This window comes from Eschrichtius robustus, chromosome 6, assembly GCF_028021215.1.
Source record: "Eschrichtius robustus isolate mEscRob2 chromosome 6, mEscRob2.pri, whole genome shotgun sequence".
NCBI lineage: Eukaryota > Metazoa > Chordata > Mammalia > Artiodactyla > Eschrichtiidae > Eschrichtius > Eschrichtius robustus.
Genome location: NC_090829.1, coordinates 49375153 through 49391977, shown reverse-complemented (window position 1 = coordinate 49391977; position 16825 = coordinate 49375153). Strand labels below are relative to the sequence as shown.

Below are 16825 nucleotides of genomic sequence, written 5' to 3'. Positions count from 1 at the left end.
GTTGTTTTTTTCCACATGGAATAAAAAATAGTTTTTGTTTGTTATCTTTCTATCAATGTAGTATGAAATTTAACATATTAAAAAGAAGCAAAAATAATTTTACTTAATAATAAATCTTTCATTAAGAGTGTAGGATTTATACTCATGTTCCCCTATTTCCCCGACTCCTTTATGCTAAATCAGGGAAAGGGACATTATTAAGCAAGCAACGGGTCCTTGTTTTTAGCTATTATAAGCAACCTTTTTTTTTTTTTTTGGCTGGTTATGTTTTTTTAAATTTTTTTTATTTATTTATTTTTTCTTTTCCATAGTAATTTATTTGTTCCCTTTAAAGTACATTTATTTTTTTTAAACATCTTTATTGGAGTATAGTTGCTTTACAATGGTGTGTGTTAGTTTCTGCTGTATAACAAAGTGAATCAGCTATACGTATACATATATCCCCATATCTCTTCCCTCTTGCGTCTTCCTCCCACCCTCCCTATCCCACCACTCTAGGTGGTCACAAAGCACCAAGCTGATCTCCCTGGTATGCGGCTGAGCTATTAATAAGCAATCTTTACTAACCTTTGATAGTCTAACTTCCATTTACTTTAAGAAAGCAAACATAATTTTCTTTACTATTTCAGCGGTGAAATTAATTGGAATCTAGAATTAACTTTCTCCTTTCTTTCAACCATCCTATTTATGAGTAAAAGAATGTTTAAAAGTAGACTCCGTGTGTGTGTATGTGTTTGTGTGTGTGTGTGAAGTGCTCTGTATATGATCTAAAGAGAGATTTACACAAGGAGCACCTGCTCCTTCCATTTTCAGTGACAGGACTTAAATACCTTTTATCTTGAAGAAAAAGTAACAAATAGCTAATGTATACTCAGCTCATTGTTAAAGGGTGATTTATGAGTTTTCCTGTTTGGGATCAAGAGAAAAGACAGGAGAAAGTGTTTGGGAAAGAGGCAGCCGAACTGGGGAAAGGAGTGCCCATCCCCAGCCCTGCTCCAGCCACTGCAGAGGTGGTAGGTAGCAGCCTGGTGCATCTTTAACATCACTCCTTGTCTCCTATGTAGGAGATGTGCCTCTTTGGGCAAAAACAAAAGAAGTTCATTCTTTCTGTCACTGTATTAGTCACAGTCATTAATGTCAGTTGCCTCAACAGACAAATCCCCCAATCTCATGGCTTAGCACAGCAACAGTAGATCTCTCGCTCCATCAGTGTTCAGTGCTGGTTGGTGGAGGTTTCTCCAGAAATGAGCTTGAGGACTCAGGTTTCTTTGTGATGCTACCATTGCAACACAAGGCTTGATAGTTACCCTGGGAGAGGAAGAGAGCAATGGAGAAGAATCACCAACTCTAAAGTGCCTAGACTCAAGTGACTCATCACCTTTGTTTACCTCCCATTTGTCATACTCAGTCACATGACTCTAGCTCAGTGCAAGAGAAGCTGGGAAACGAGGGGATTAAATAAGGAATTGATGTGATATGGGAACTGGAGACATCATTTCCTTGATATCTGAGACACATGTTGTGTAACCTAAAATTGATTTCCATAATGAGTCGGAGAAGGCTTCCTGGAGGAAGCAGTTGAGCTGAGCTTTTCCATTTGAGTAGGAGTTTGGTCAAGAAGGGCACTTTAGGCACAAAGGCCTATTCTCCTGTTGTGATAGTCAAATACCAAAGTATGTGCCAGTATGCTGTGAAATAAAGGCATATTGTTATCAGTAATGTGCCTTTGGTCAGCAGCAGTCTTCGGCCAGGAGTGGCAAAGACTTATTATTTTTAAAATTTAGGATGTTGCTATTAGAAGTTACAGTGGAAGCTCCTATAGAGCAGCATGTCTTTCTTCTGATCCCTCCACCAACTTTTCCAAGCACCTGGATCAGGGCCTGGTCCAATCCAGACATTCCATAATTATTTGATGAGCAAATAATGGAACTTGCAAAGGACTCAGCCCAGTGTGTCTATTTCCTTTTTCCTGGAAAAAAAGGAGCAGCTGACTGTGGCTGATCTACACAGAACTTTGAATGACTTACATCAATAATTTGACACACTGCACAATTAGTCAATATACATAGTGCTCTTTATGCATGTAAAATCTGATATTGAATAAAAGCCAAAGAAATATAGTTTAGATCTTTTAGTAAAATAAATTTTTTGTCTTCTTGAATATCACTTTGGCTCTTATAACAATGTAAAATTATATTAATTTAACTTTTATTTAAGATCTACTATTTCAGACAGAGGCTGTTAATGTTTACACTGTTTATAAAGAAACAACTTGAGAGGAAACTTTATTATGCAAGTAGGATTCCAAAGAGAATGAACAAACTACTTAGGGAAAAAGTAGTCTATGATCATGGAATGTTTTTCATTGTTTCTTTCTCATATCCTTGGAATCATTAGAACCAACCGCTAGTCTATACACTGAATTCTGACACACATTAAGGGCCATCTTTTCATTAATGATTTGTTGAACATCTGTCCTAAGTATGACTAAGTAGTTTAAAATATTCAGTGGCAAAATGCATTAACAAGTGACAACCAAACCTGTTTCTCCGCCTGCAAGGAAATTTAAGAATAACTATTTATCCTGTCTTGTTTCTCTCAGAAACTCCTGTATTGACCAACAAATAGAAAAATCTAGATTTTGTTTCAACATATATTATCATCCTTGACAAGTGTAGAAACTGAAAAGGAGGGGAAAATAAAGCTCAGTGTATAGCTATTTTAGCAGAGTTTGATCATGTTGGAATATGGGCAGTGAATAAAGACTGATAAACTCATAGAGTTCTCTGCCATGAAGGCTACTTTAGCGTGAAGCCAAAAAAATGAGAGGGGTAGGCTGACTTTTCACAGAGTTAACCAAGAACAATGACACCATTTGCAACCACAGTACAGAGCCAAAAAAAATCATTGCCAGCATGCCAATGTATACTCCCTAGAGAATAACTGGAAAATGAGAAACGCCTGTCAGAGATTAAGTTCTATTTCTAATGGGAGCTCAGAGCAGACTGATGTCTTTTTAATGAAAATGAACATATCACAACAGATGAGTTTTATTTGTTAGTTTCAATGTGAGCTCTTTAGAACTCTGGTCACTGGATGTATGCTTTTTAAAAGGCAAATTTCACAATGGGATAAGCTTAGCCAATTTTGGAACCAATGTAAATGAAACATTTAGTGGACCAAATGTCAGGGAATCCAGCATTATCAAAAAATAAAGGAACACAAAGCTATTAATACCAACTGATAAAAAATTAGAGATTAATCACCATTTTCTCCATTTTATACATGCTTTCATCATAATAGGTAACATGTGAATAGTTTCTTTGTGTCAGTCACTATTCTAAGCACTTTATAAGCATTAACTCATTAAACTCTCCTAAGAACCCATTTTACAGGGGGCAACACTGAGGCGCAAATAGGTTAAATAACTTGATCAAGGTCACACAACTAGTGAGCTGTGAAGTTGAGATTTGAATCCACATAATCAGGCTCCCGAGACGGGGCACTTACCTCAGTACACTCCTCTGCTTTTAGTGAATATATTCTTCGTTGAATGCTTTTGGTCAATATTCCCTGGACTCAAGAAGGCCTTACACTGAAAAATAGAAGACATTTTGAGGAAAAGAAGAAAAAGCATGATCACAACAGAACCAAAAAACCTAATCATAATATTAAATGCCGTTCTCAGGACTGATCTTTAAGCCAGACATATTGGATAACATAAGTTTTCAGTCACTACCTTAAGATATGTGGGGAAAAAAGATTGAACCATGGAGAGTTGCAAAGTGGTAGCTATTAGGGCAGCCCAAATTGTTTCTCCAAGAGAAAGTAGCCAGCAGTTAAGAAAACAAAAACAAAAAATGTGTAGGACACTTTGCCCTATTGTCTTGGCTTCTGTCTTGGCTCCCTTGACCTGGTAAATATGACACAACTCATTAGGACAGACCTTGATAGAGGAAGTGTCGGCCATAGTAGCTCAATATTTCAACTTGAAGAATTTTATTCATTAATGGTAAAGTAGACAGTGACTGAGATTTGGGATTCCAAACCCCAGATACCACATTGTCAGTGTCCAGTGTGTGGCCTCAGTCTTATCTATAAAATAGGAATGCTAAAATGGTCGCTTTATTGGTTTTTTTTAAAGTGTTAAATGAGATTAAACATGTGGGTACATTATGAAGGCACTTTTTAACTGAAAACAGATAATAGTCGATATTATTAATCTTAAATACCTCCATGTGACTTGATAGGTTTTAGAATTCTTTAGGGCAGTGGAGGTGCTTAAATTCTTTGTGTAAAATTTTCATTTTGTGACTTTGAATGACATAGTCATATTGATCACTCCCCATTCACAGAAAATTGGTATGGGTATACTCAGAGTTGCTAGACAAAATCCCTGAAGTATCATCTAAAAGGTGAGCTAGTACAACCTAACCAAAACAACAAGACAACAAAAGAAAAACAAAAAAAAAATCCCCAAAAGCAATAACTACAGCAACAAACTCAGAAGCACAAAGGTCAGAGAAAGGAGCGAGAGGTTAATCCTTGGTTTAATATGGCAATCAACTCAGCAGAATTCAGGAGAACAGCAATGGAGATACCAATGGATTTATCTTTTTTTAAATGAGCAACTGGAAATAATCTATGACTTAGGCAAGTTGCCTTAACTTCCCTGGGCTTCAATTTCAAAGCTATGAGAAAGAGATGATTGTGAGTAAATAAACTCTAAAGTACCTCCTACCACTACACTCTGGTTTTTACGATCTTTCTATGATTCTACCTCAATGTATTTGTCATGAATTTCTAAAATCTACTTTTTCTTTTAATGCATTCATTACCTCTGTTTGCACATGGTAGTTGACTTCTTGTGAAATAAGATATCAAGATAGGCATGTATCAAAATACCATATATATTTGACATCTCTAAAGAAAGTAGAAGCAATTAACCACATAATTCAGGCAGCTGTTCCACACTTCACTGGTCTTACGTGATGGTGGAGAAGAAGCCAAAATATTATGTGATAGAAGGAAAAAAGGGAAGGAAGAAGAGAATAAACCAAGGTCTTTCTTTAGAGAAGTAATCATTTTCACCCTCCTTGGCTGAGTTGCCATGGTCCCCAAATCGGAAGAATTAGTATCGAAAAATTGCGCAAAAATTGGTCTACACGAAGTTTGGGGATTTTCTTCAATGAGGCCCTGAATAAAAACCTTAAGATTACATAGCTGACTAGCCTCAGTCTAACACTGCATAGAATAAACTGTTACTCCAACACAAATACAGAGTGGTAACAGGAGATTGATCAACTTTGGTAGAAAATTTCAGCTTTGATGCCAGAAATTCAAAATTATCCTGGCAGAGGAGAAGGATACACTTAATGTTTTCTGGAAGAAGCATGCAAATTACCTCATTCTTAAACATTCCCTGGAGGCCATTATTATTTTTTTATCCCATTCCCAAGCATTACTCACAAAGTGGTGGAAAGGGATGACCAATTTCTTAAAATGCTCTTGACAGTGTTTGGTGTTTATAATGTATATTGTAGCCTTAGCTGGAGGCCAGGTACATTTACACCAGGCTATTTATACTTCTCTAGCTTTGTTCTGCTCTGTCCTTTCCTTTCCTTTCCTTTCCTTTCCTTTCCTTTCCTTTCCTTTCCTTTCCTTTCCTTTCCTTTCCTTTCCCTTTTTCCTTCCTACCTCCCTCCCTCCCTCTTTCTTTCTTTCTTTCTTTCTCTCTCTCTTTCATCATGGATATCGTTTTAATTCAGTTTTTTAAAACCAGCTCTAACATCTTATGAGTCACTCGTCTTACATCCATTATCACTGTGCTGGCCGTCTCCCTGGAAGGCTGCCATGAAGCAGTCTCTGCCCAGCTCCAGCTCTTCCTGCCCTAGGACTTATTTCAGGAGAATCAGCATCTTGGCATCTTGGAAGTTAGATGGCTGTAAGCCTGCTCTGATGGGACTGGGACCCTTGGAAATTACAGCTCCGTTTCCACATCTGTAAGATCCTGGAAATGAGGGTATGAGAAGGTAAGAGCAGGGAGCCTCGACGCTCTCTTCCATCTTTCCTGTCCTGTGGTTCAGAGCTTACCTTTCTGAATTTCCTTCTGCTGATGCCTGAGCATATCTGCTGGATCCAGCTTAAAACACTTTGATATCAACATCCAACAACTCCCCGAGTGGAAACATGTCTCCTCTTAGACTAGTTCCATCTTCTGCCAACTTGAAATCTGTGCTATTGAATCCATTTATTTTCCTCTTACATTCTCTCAGTAAATGTCATGTCCTGTATAGCACTTGATTCCTTAAAATCACTGTTAGAAATATTTGATCAAAGAGTAAAATCATATGTTGGTGCTGGAATGTGTATGCCACTGAATTACTTTTATTTCAGGATAACTTATATATAACCTGGAATTTTAAGTTCAGTAGAACAGGCAATGCATTTGTTTGGAGGGCAGGACCATTAAAGTCAACTATTTTTTTTCTTGTTTGAATTGGATAAGATTGTACTATGTCCTTTACGTCACAGTAGCACCCTAGTGGTTATCATATTGCATTAGTTACATGAGTTTTCAGGGAACATTACACAGTATATACTGCCTCCAGTAAATGCACCAGTCATGCTTATGGTTACATAGTCAGCGCCAGGAAATTTAGGATGACATTCCCTGCAGGTTAGTAATTCTACCCATTATTTATATTGGTTTGATTTGAAACTAGATGAGGCTAAGTATTTTTGAAGAGTTTTCTGACAGAATTCTAGAAAAACTAGAGAATGAATATTTAAAATGGGTTAAATATCTCTGGGTTTCCTTTTTGTTTGAGATCACCTAAATTTTGTCATAAAGTCAAATTATTGAGAAAGTCAGGAGAGGACTTACGCGGAACATAAGGTACAAACACATCTCATCCGTAAATTGAAGCCACTCAGAAGTAACAGTCTGACTTGGGTGTGCACTTACAGCCTGCTCCAGGGAAACAAAATTATCCCAATTCTTAAAAAATGGAGAAAAAAATTAGTAATGAGGCTGTGACAGAGGAGTTGAAGCAGATGTGGAAATTGTGGGACATCATCTTGGCAGTTGAAGTAAGCTTACCAGCTGGATGTCTTCTGAAAGTGGGAATTTATCACGTTTAAGCCACAATACAGAAGTCAGGGCTTGAAAACGGTTGTCATAACAACACAAGATTTTGATGCAAACACTAGACAATTGTAATGAATTTGACCAATAAAGTCTGTGCCGCCATAGCAAATTAGGACTAGATTATTTTGAGCTTCTAAACTAACATCTTACTTCCAAGGAGATCAAACTATTTCACATCTTCTAGCCTATTTACCTCAAGAGGAAACAGAAAAATAAAGAGGCTGATCATCGAGGCTTCCCCTGAGCTACACCATTTTGTTTTGTTTAATAATCTACAACTACCTACGTCCCCCGTGAGAGGGTGCCTATACCTAGTGTCCAAAAGAGGCAATACAAGCACAGAGAAAAACCAGATTCTGCAAGTTTGTTTGTTTGTTGTGGCAGTTTAGGTATGGTATCTGACTAGGAAGGATTGCATGGGCTTCTAATGTATAAAAGGGATGCTACTTAGTTCACAAGATTGGTGTGTTAAGTGAGATGTTGTGTTGGTTTTGTGTCCTGGGCACTTGGCGGATGTCAGCCTTCCTTTCTCTTCCAACTTAAGCTGTTTGCTTCTCTGTCAATTATGAAAACCACTGCAAGCAACGTGAAGAATTAGTAGCTGTGTGACCATGGGCAAGTTATCTAAACATGAAGGAGATGGATTATCAGGGAAGTCAAATAGGTTTCAACTCTCATGCATCCTTTGCTTTGGTAGATCTCTGGTCCTTCGGACAGTTTCAGAATCTGTGATCTGGTTCCATGTTCTGCCAACAGCAAAGGTAGCCACAGCATTGTGAGGAGAGAAGGACACTCGTGGGTCCTGGTTTTGCCGTTGCTGGACTAGGTGAGGTTCAAGACTACACCTAGAGCTATCATTCTGCTCTCCTGTTTGCATCATGTATCAGCCTCCTCTGTCCACTTACAACTGTTTTCATTGCCCTAGAACATTCTAAGTCTTCTGGAATGTTTTCCAAAAGTTTTTTTTTTTTTTTTTTTCTGTCCTCATTTTCCTTATGATACTCAATAGATATCTCAATAGATATCTTTTTCCTTTTTCATACCTTATGCGAGGGTTTATCTGAAAGTAATATTATCATGTTTGTCAAGAACATGAAAATTTGGGAAAGTAGCATTCAGTGGGATGTCTCAATATTAAAACTGAAATGAAATGCGCAAAAATCGTTTTGTTTCTGAGGTAATGTGCTATCAAAGCGATGAAGTCACTATTAGAATGCAAACTTCAAGAGGGCAAGAACTTTGGTCATGAAGAGTGTCCGAAACAAAGTAGGTGTTTACCAGCATTTGGTGAATGAACAAATGAGTATCTGCTGAATTGGGTTAGGAGAGACTCTTGGAACATCTCTTGGCTTGAGAATCTCAGACAGTGACCTCACCACTCTAACAGCACATTGTCTCAGAAACAAAAAAGAAACCAAGTTGAATAATACTTTCCTGAGGTTTCGTGTTCTTGACAAACATGGTAATATTACTTTCAGACAAACTCTCATATAAGGTACGAAAAAGGAAAAAAGATATCTACTGAGATATCTATTGAGTGTCATAAGGAAAATGAGAAAAGTGACTTTTGGGCTAGAGTAAAAGCTGAAAGTTGGTTCCTAGGTTTAGAGGCCGAGTCCTCTGATGATGGGTTCCGGGGATTGCCTTCCTGGAAAGGTATTTGGGATATGCTAGATGACTCATCACACCCATAGACCTCAGCCTTTCTTTTGCTTCCCAATGACAGCTTCTGGTTGATTTCAGATGTTCACTCCAAGATTTTCACTTTCTCCTCCCTGAAGCTTAGTGCTATAACAGAGTTGTAACTTAATGGCCATGGGAACTCAGAAGAGAGAATTTGAATTGATAAAAAAATGGCATCACACAATAGTTATGAGGAATAACTTATATATATGATTTTGACAAGAAATTATTAAATATATTATAGGAATTACAGTGTCATTATTCTTTGGATCATCACAATATAACTCATCACTTATGCTATCGGATTCAATTCAACTTAATCTGATAAGAATGTATTGGGTGCCTGCCATGAGCCTAGCTGTGTAAAATATGGCTGGGCTACAAAGTATAAAATGTGATGAGGGTAGGCTGTCTGATTGCTTCTTTGTTAGGGTTGCTTCTCTAAGTACGTTCCTATTGAATTTATATGTTGGCATTAAGTTGTATTAAGCCATTCTAAAAATTCTCACTGCTTTTTTTTTCTGGGAGAAATGTTCTGCAAATATATAAATTCAAAAAATAATATGAAGTATACACTGATGTATTCCATAAGCAATAAAGTTTCCGAATAAATATATAATACATAAATCTATGTCTTTCTATCATGAAAATATATAACTTTAAGGTCCTGATAATTAATTTATTTCTTACTGGTGTATATTCCAAACAATTTTTAGAAAATGAAATATAATAGCTAAAGAAAGAAAGAAACAGCAGTTGATCATTTTACAAACGGATGATGAGAATTCCTTTTGTGAAATGCTGAAGAGATGTTTCTTGCCCCTCTCGTTGGTCAGCTTTGGTAAAGTTCGTTTTTTAAAATTCAAATTCTGTCAGTCATTGTCTAGGTTCAGACAGATTCACAAAGGAGTATTTTTTTAAAAATTGTGGGCACTTTTGTGAAGTTGAAGTTTCCAACCAAATTCAAGCCTTTTGGCATTGGATTAACATACTGTGTTCATGTTCACATTCATTTATACTTGGCAGATTGCGACTTCCTGTTTTGGGGGGGGGGGGAAATGCTAAAAACCTTTAGTTTAAAAAAAAGCTGAAAAACTTCTAGTTTTCAAAAAGACTCACAAGGCTTTTGAATGTCAAATGGCTCTTACAGAAAAATATTTGATGAGTTAAGTGTAAAAAAATAAGAAACATATGGATTAAATTTCACTGAAAATGCACATGGGCTTAAAAATTAAGGGAGAAAGTACTTGGCAAAATGTGGTTTTGGTTTTGCCAAATCCAGAGTTTGAAAATAGATTAAGACATTGAACAAACCCAAACCATACCTGGCTTTAGCCATCTGCTAGCCTGCCATCTACAAAAGCCTTCTGACGAGGCCAGGCCTTTATAAAACTGTTGGTGACACCTGAATTTGCCATGTGGTGTCGTTTAGTGCCTCTGTAGGCCAGCTACCTGGAATGTGTAAATTCACAGCCTCAAATGTTGTTAACAGATTTGTTGTGACGATACTTCTAAGTGTAAACTGTCAATAAGGAAGGAATTAGTCTGAGACATGACCATTATTAATTCAATGGATGTTATATTTAAATATACAAATTAAGTATTTATAAAACTATACATTATAGTTGTAAATGTTAAACTTGTTTTATATCAAATTTAAATATTTGAATGTTACTATATTTAAATATTTTACTAAATTGTAGTACAGATTTATTAATAGTAATATGCCCTTGGGCATATCCCATAAATCTCCACTTTCTGATCTACTGAAACACCTTTTCTGTTCTCTTCTGATGCCTAGCATTTAGGGCATTTATCATGGTAGTCTCCACGTATGTCTTCCCTCCCCTCTCAAACTTAAAATTGATTTTGTGAAGAATTTTTGTCTGATTTGTATTCTTATGTGTCAAAGATATCTAGACTAGTATATCTATCTAAATGAATAACTAGATGAAATTTATTGCATGTAAGGATAAATATCTTACAAAATATTTTGATACAATCTTAAAAATGAACTATTATACTATCCTGTCCAGAGCTATCTCTTCTAAGTTTCTTATAAGTTTATAAATAGTGTAATTTTATATTTGATTAGAACTGATCTACACCCACTTCTGAGCAAGAACACGTCTATAATAAATTCCAACATCAAAATCTCAATTAAATAAATATATATAAAAGACTATACAACAGGTATGCTATACATGATATACATGGTTCGGATTGTCTTTTTTCCTCTGCTTCTTCAAAGACAGTGTATCAGTAAATTCATATGCTAAGTAATTAGAACTCCCCTGAAATACACACATGCTCCCACAGTCAACAAGGCTTTTAATAAATTAGTGCCACTTCACTTTGCAAGCAGTAGTATGATGTGCCTACATTTTAATTGCACACATATTCAAAAGTTCCACATCTCTCTGTAGTGCTGACCACACTTCATGCCGGAGACACTTGGCCAAGACTCGATTCATATGTCCTACAGGGTTACATATGATGTGGCTCCTCTCCCACTGGGTTACACAGGATATGAGCTGGATCCTGGCGGCTTCTGAAGCAAGAATGAGAGAAGCTCTTGTGAAGTGAATTTAAAGAGAGAGAAAAAACCTTTCTCTGGCATTGAAGTCACTGGAAGTTTGGCATGTCTAACTGGGAGTAGACCTTGGCTCACAGAACTGAGAGATAGCTAAACAAAGATTTGTTCGATTTGATAAACTCCCTGGCTGAGACTGCCTTGCCAACTTTCTTTCTAAAGCAACTTTTCACAGCTGACTTATAAAACCTTGAAAATCAAGGGTTTGTAATGGAAATGCTGACAGATGCAACTAATGTGAAGTTGTACCAACCAAGCGTTGCTATCATATTTTATAACTGTCTGAGAAGCTTTTAGAAAGGAATGGTACATTTGCTTCATGGGATCCATTTCCTTTGCTAAAAACTACCAAATGGCCTCATGGTAGACTCCGTCGCACTTAGAACTGTCTTGATACTGTTTTTTAATAAAGAGAAATGTTGAAACTACCAACTTCCTGCGAGGCTTGAAAGCAACTGTTGCCTCACCCTATATTCTGGTTTCAAGTTGATAAAGAAAACTCTGACCCTGCCATTGGTGCCTCAGTATTCATTATTTATGTGTCCTTGGAAAACTGTTCAACTTTTTTGCAATTTTACGAAGAAAGATGTTCATAGAGATGAACCTTCTTGTAACTTTTGACCAAACAGAAAAATTTACTGTAATATCAAACTGTCCATTGTGCGCCAGTAAGTGAAAGAAAATTTCAATGCAAAGTGTTACCATCATCTTAAAAGTGGTATAATTTTTGTACAGGTACGAAAGTACTAAGTTCCATTACACATCTTTTTGAATTCTTATTGCTTTTTTGTTGATTCTTAAATTTTATCTAAGGCCAAATATATTTTTAAATTAATTAATTAATTAATTCAATTATTTATTCAGTTTTGGCTGCGTTGGGTCTTCGTTGCTGCGCGCAAGCTTTGCCTAGTTGCGGCGAGCGGGGGGCTACTCTTTGTTACGGTGCGCGGGCTTTTCATCGTGGTGGCTTCTCTTGTTGCGGAGCCTGGGCTCTAGGCGTGAGGGCTTCAGTAGTTGTGGCACATGGGCTCAGTAGTTGTGGCGCACGGGCTTAGTTGCTCCGTGGCATGTGGGATCTTCCCGGACCAGGGCTCGAACCCGTGTCCCCTGCATTGGCAGGCGGATTCTTAACCACTGCACCACCAGGGAAGTCCCAAGGCCAAATATCGACCATATTTTATGTATGCTCAAATTAGATTTCATAAAAAATTATTGGTTAAAGACCACAGTCTTTGGGAAATAATTACTCACAGAAATAACAAGCTACAGTGTTACTTATCCCTCTACAATAGCTGTGAGTTGACACTTGGATTTCTGAGAAAATCAAGAAGGTTTAAATATAGTTTAAGTTCTAGAAAAATCCGGTGGATATCATTTACTGTAATATTCATGAAGGAGAAATGATTGCTCTGGAGGCAAAAGAAGGGCTGGTTGGTCAAACATTTACCTTTTGTTCTTTCATTTTTGCATAAAGGCCTTCACTTGGTTTGTGGGTTCCTCAGCAGAAAGGAGAAGTTACAGTTAACAAATTAATGAAAACCAAGTGATGCCTTTGAAGAATTCTTAAGTGAACCTTAACCAATGCCTTGGGCTACATGTTCAATGTGAACAAAAAAATTAAGGTGAACTGGCCACTGCTACTAAGAGTCAATTGACAGAATGCATGGGTCATTAATTTTGTGTCCTTTGTTTTGTCAGTGTGTTTTCGTGAGGCCTGGTAAAGAAAGTAAAACCACTGAAGCTGAAAATTGTCTGCTCTGTAGCTCATTTCCCCTCCCAGCATGCACTGACCCAAGGGAGTGGGCTTCAGGTCACGCGCCCCCATTTCCCTTCAAAACATTCCTGGCTCTTGCAAGTTTGATAACAGATCCAATGGGTTGGTGGAGTGGTTAATTCTTTGCAAGTTTGTGCTTAATCGTATGCAGAATATAAGTACCAATAAAAATAAGATGTCCGCTCACACTGTTTTATTGTATTTTTAAAACAAATTTTGAAGGAGGCTCTGTAACCTCAGTTCCAGTCAATTATAGAAGGGGAGAGACTGAAACTTAAATTGGTTGGTTCACCTTAATTCCCTGTTGTGTCATTACACTGTGTGTAATCCCTGAGGGCCACCTTCTGGCTTTTTGTGCTATGAATGAGTGATAGAAAATGCCCATAATACGGCGGTGGTATCCTAGGACTCTGTTTGGCTTTAAACTATGTTTAAAGTCATTGTACCCAAAATGTTATTACTTATCAACAATTCCATAATTCCATATCAATGCAATCCAGACTTTCACATTTTATTACCACATAACTTTATTTAAAAATAGATTCTTAAGGATCAAAGTTTTTAAAAGCTCGTTGCCATATCAGGCCAGATTTTCAAATCTCAGCAACGCTTTTACAGTCCTTAAAGTAGAAAGGATACAGATTGGCTTGAATTAGAGTGAACATACCTCTGCCTCGGGCAAGGAGCCAGGGAAGATTTGCAGATCTTAAGCAAGGAATATATGTAGGTTTTTTTTGATTGAATTGTGCATAGTAGTCCAGAGATCATAGAACTGTGTGTTGTTCCGTCTTTTTCTTTGGATATTTATGTCCGTGTGCTTTGCTTATCAGTGGCGCTAGTAGGTGGCACTGCATATCAGGTGTAGGGTTTTGAAACAGTCAGAAAAGGTTCTGTTATGGGAGTTTCTCTTCCATTTTTTATAAGCACTCATTATTCATTTATTTGACTTGGTAATCATTTTGGTGTTTGTTCATTCATTCACTCATTCATTCAGCAATTATGCCAGGTACATAGGTAGATGTTAGGTAGACAAGGATAAATTAGATAGTCTCTAGTTTAAGAAATCTCAGTTTTGTGGGCTTTCAGACATGTAAATAAATATGATACATTGTAGAATATGTTGGGCGATAGAACTTTTGTGAGAGAGGGGGATCCTGGAACCCTACCCATGGATGAGTCAATGAGTGGGAAGATGAATGGAGTTGAATTAGTTTTCTAAGGTTACCATCACAAAATACCACAGACTGCAAGGCCTTTCTCCTCGGCTTGTGGATGGCCACCTCTCTGTGTACTCACATGACCTTTCCTCTGTGTGTGTGTATCTCTGGTCCCTCTTTGTGCATCCAAATTTTCTCTTCTCCTGAGGACACCAGTCAGATTGGTTTAGGGCCCACCTTAATGACTCATTTTAGCTTAACCACTTTTATAGACCCTATCTCCAAATACAGCCACATTCTGAGGTATTGGGTTGGGGTTAGGGCTTCAATATATGAATTTTGGGAGGATGTAATTCAGCCCATAATGGTACTAATGGAGAGATGTCAAATAAATATGAGACAAAAGGGTATTCCCTGAACAATGCTTAGGAATGCATTCTTGAACATGTTTTACCATGTGTAGAAACAACTCTAAGACCAAGAATTCATGCAATGCAAACTGAGAGGTAGATTTAGCAGTTTTCTATTTTATCTGATAATTGCACATCTACTATATGCAAATCACTGAGCTAGGCTTTGCTGCAGGAGAACACAAGGAAGTAACCAAAGCAAATCATTTGGGGGTTGCCAATCTGTAGAATTTTAACATCTTCATCAGAGGGTCTCAATTCTAGCTACACATTATATTTACCCTCATAGATTTGGATTAGTTGGTTTGGGGTAGTTTTCACAAATAATTTTAATATGATTCCAATGATGTTAAATGGTTTAAAATTTGTTAAAAATTCTGAAAGCAAACTTAATAAAAATAATAATAGCTGATATATTATTTTTATGCTGTGTCAGATACTATCCTAAGCTCTTACACGTATTATCTTAATAATCTTCATAATGATTCTATGATGTAGGTATCATTATAATAATTCTCATCTTAAAGGCGAGGAAATTGAGCAGCTCAGTAGAGCAACTGGTGACAATCACCTAGCTGGTATCATATTGATTCAAGCTTTGGTTTAATTTTACTCCATCACATTTTTAACAGAGCAATTTAGAGAAAAATATATTTTGTGTAGTCAGCCTTGGTGTCCCAAAATTCAGTTTATATATATGCCAGTAAGGTTTTTCTTTTTTTAAATTTCTCAGTGTCAAAAGTACTATAGCATATCCATCACATTTTAGTCCACATTTTGGGGGTTGTGAGCTAAGCACATAGTAAGTGTTTAATAAATGTGTATTGTCTAAATTGCTAATAAATTTTAGAAATTCTTTTAAGAATTTACAATGTCACAATGTAACATTGTTACATTGTAACAATGACTCTTGTACATTTCATTATATGCTGTTACATTGTTATAGTAAAGTCCTTTGTTAATCCTGGAATACAAAAATTAGGTAGTTAGCTTTTCTTCCACACAAGGATCTTTTTAAATGCTAGACAATTGCCAGAGAAATGGCTGTATGTTTCCTAATATTATTCATAGGATCTGGAGCTACTGCACTAATAAACAAAGAACTGGCCCTATGTCTTTCATAGGACGAGAGAGCTTACTGCAAAGAACAACAGCAATACGAAGCAGACACATAGGAGGAGAGGTAAACACATGAAAAGGGTATATGCACTGTTTTAGTTAATAGATGGGATGATTTACTTACGTTTTATAGTATATGATAGCATTTAACATATTTCTAAGAGTGGTAGGCTTGTGTGCTGCGTCCTGGTAGAGGGATGCTGTAACAGCTGTGGCTTGGGACGTACCTGTCCATGGAGCCTCTTGCCTTCCACATCAGGCATCATCTGCCAGATAAAGGGCTTGGGAATGTTGTGTAAACATAGTCTGAGCCTGAGACTGCCAGCCTCTCTTTTGCACCATTTTGTATTTATGTAGCTTACAATGTGTTTTTCTAGGGGATGAAATAACTTGTTCAATGGCCTTTATTATTTATCAAAGCAAAAAACTGTTTTGTTCATCTGATAATGCTTTTAGAGAAAGAGTAGTTTTAATTTTTTTTTTCAGTTAGGCTCAAAACTTTCCCCTACAATATGGATTATTTTTGGAAAATATTTTAATTGTATGGTTGCTTATTATCAATAAATCAGGCTCGGGGTCAGTATCTAAGAATGTTCCATTAACTCCAAAGAGAAACGTTCACTTTTATTTGGGGAAAAAGTCTTGGCAGACAAGTGGGGAACTACCAGATGGCGAAAGCTGTGCCTCATGGATTATAAGTTTTTCCCTCTCTTCTTATTGATGTCTTAAGCTGAACACGTTCCATCTGTCCACTCTCCATAATGAATAGCGACTTTTTTATTGTAAAGGTAACAAATTCCATATAGGATAAATTAATTCAAGCATATAATGAAATGTACAAGACTCAATGCTCTGTACTGTGTAGATTTTGAGGATTATGTGGGGAGGTGTGGAAATCCAATACAATTTCTAGAGCAAAGCATATTTCTACTTGGGGAA

At 36.9% G+C, this 16825-nt stretch overlaps 1 protein-coding gene and 1 long non-coding RNA gene across 11 annotated transcripts in view; one reads left to right on the top strand and one right to left on the bottom strand.

Moving 5' to 3' along the window:
- MECOM (MDS1 and EVI1 complex locus) overlaps positions 1 to 16825 on the top strand; it is a 566050-nt gene that overhangs the window by 393325 nt on the left and 155900 nt on the right. Inside the window, exon 1 of one of the 10 annotated variants that reach the window (XM_068546209.1) lies at positions 5764 to 6032. The exons of 7 other annotated variants lie outside the window; for them this stretch is intronic. The gene's annotated coding sequence lies outside the window, so the exon portion shown is untranslated. Of the gene's footprint in view, positions 1 to 5763; positions 6033 to 6634; positions 6680 to 15931; positions 15951 to 16825 lie in introns of those variants that run through there. 2 more of the 10 variants (XM_068546211.1, XM_068546214.1) reach the window with 2 other exon arrangements.
- LOC137766254 (uncharacterized) lies at positions 1036 to 6160 on the bottom strand. Its single transcript, XR_011074284.1, has 3 exons — positions 6094 to 6160; positions 3511 to 3595; positions 1036 to 1308 (listed from the first exon to the last, which is right to left on the bottom strand). It is a non-coding gene; the product is annotated as an uncharacterized lncRNA (long non-coding RNA).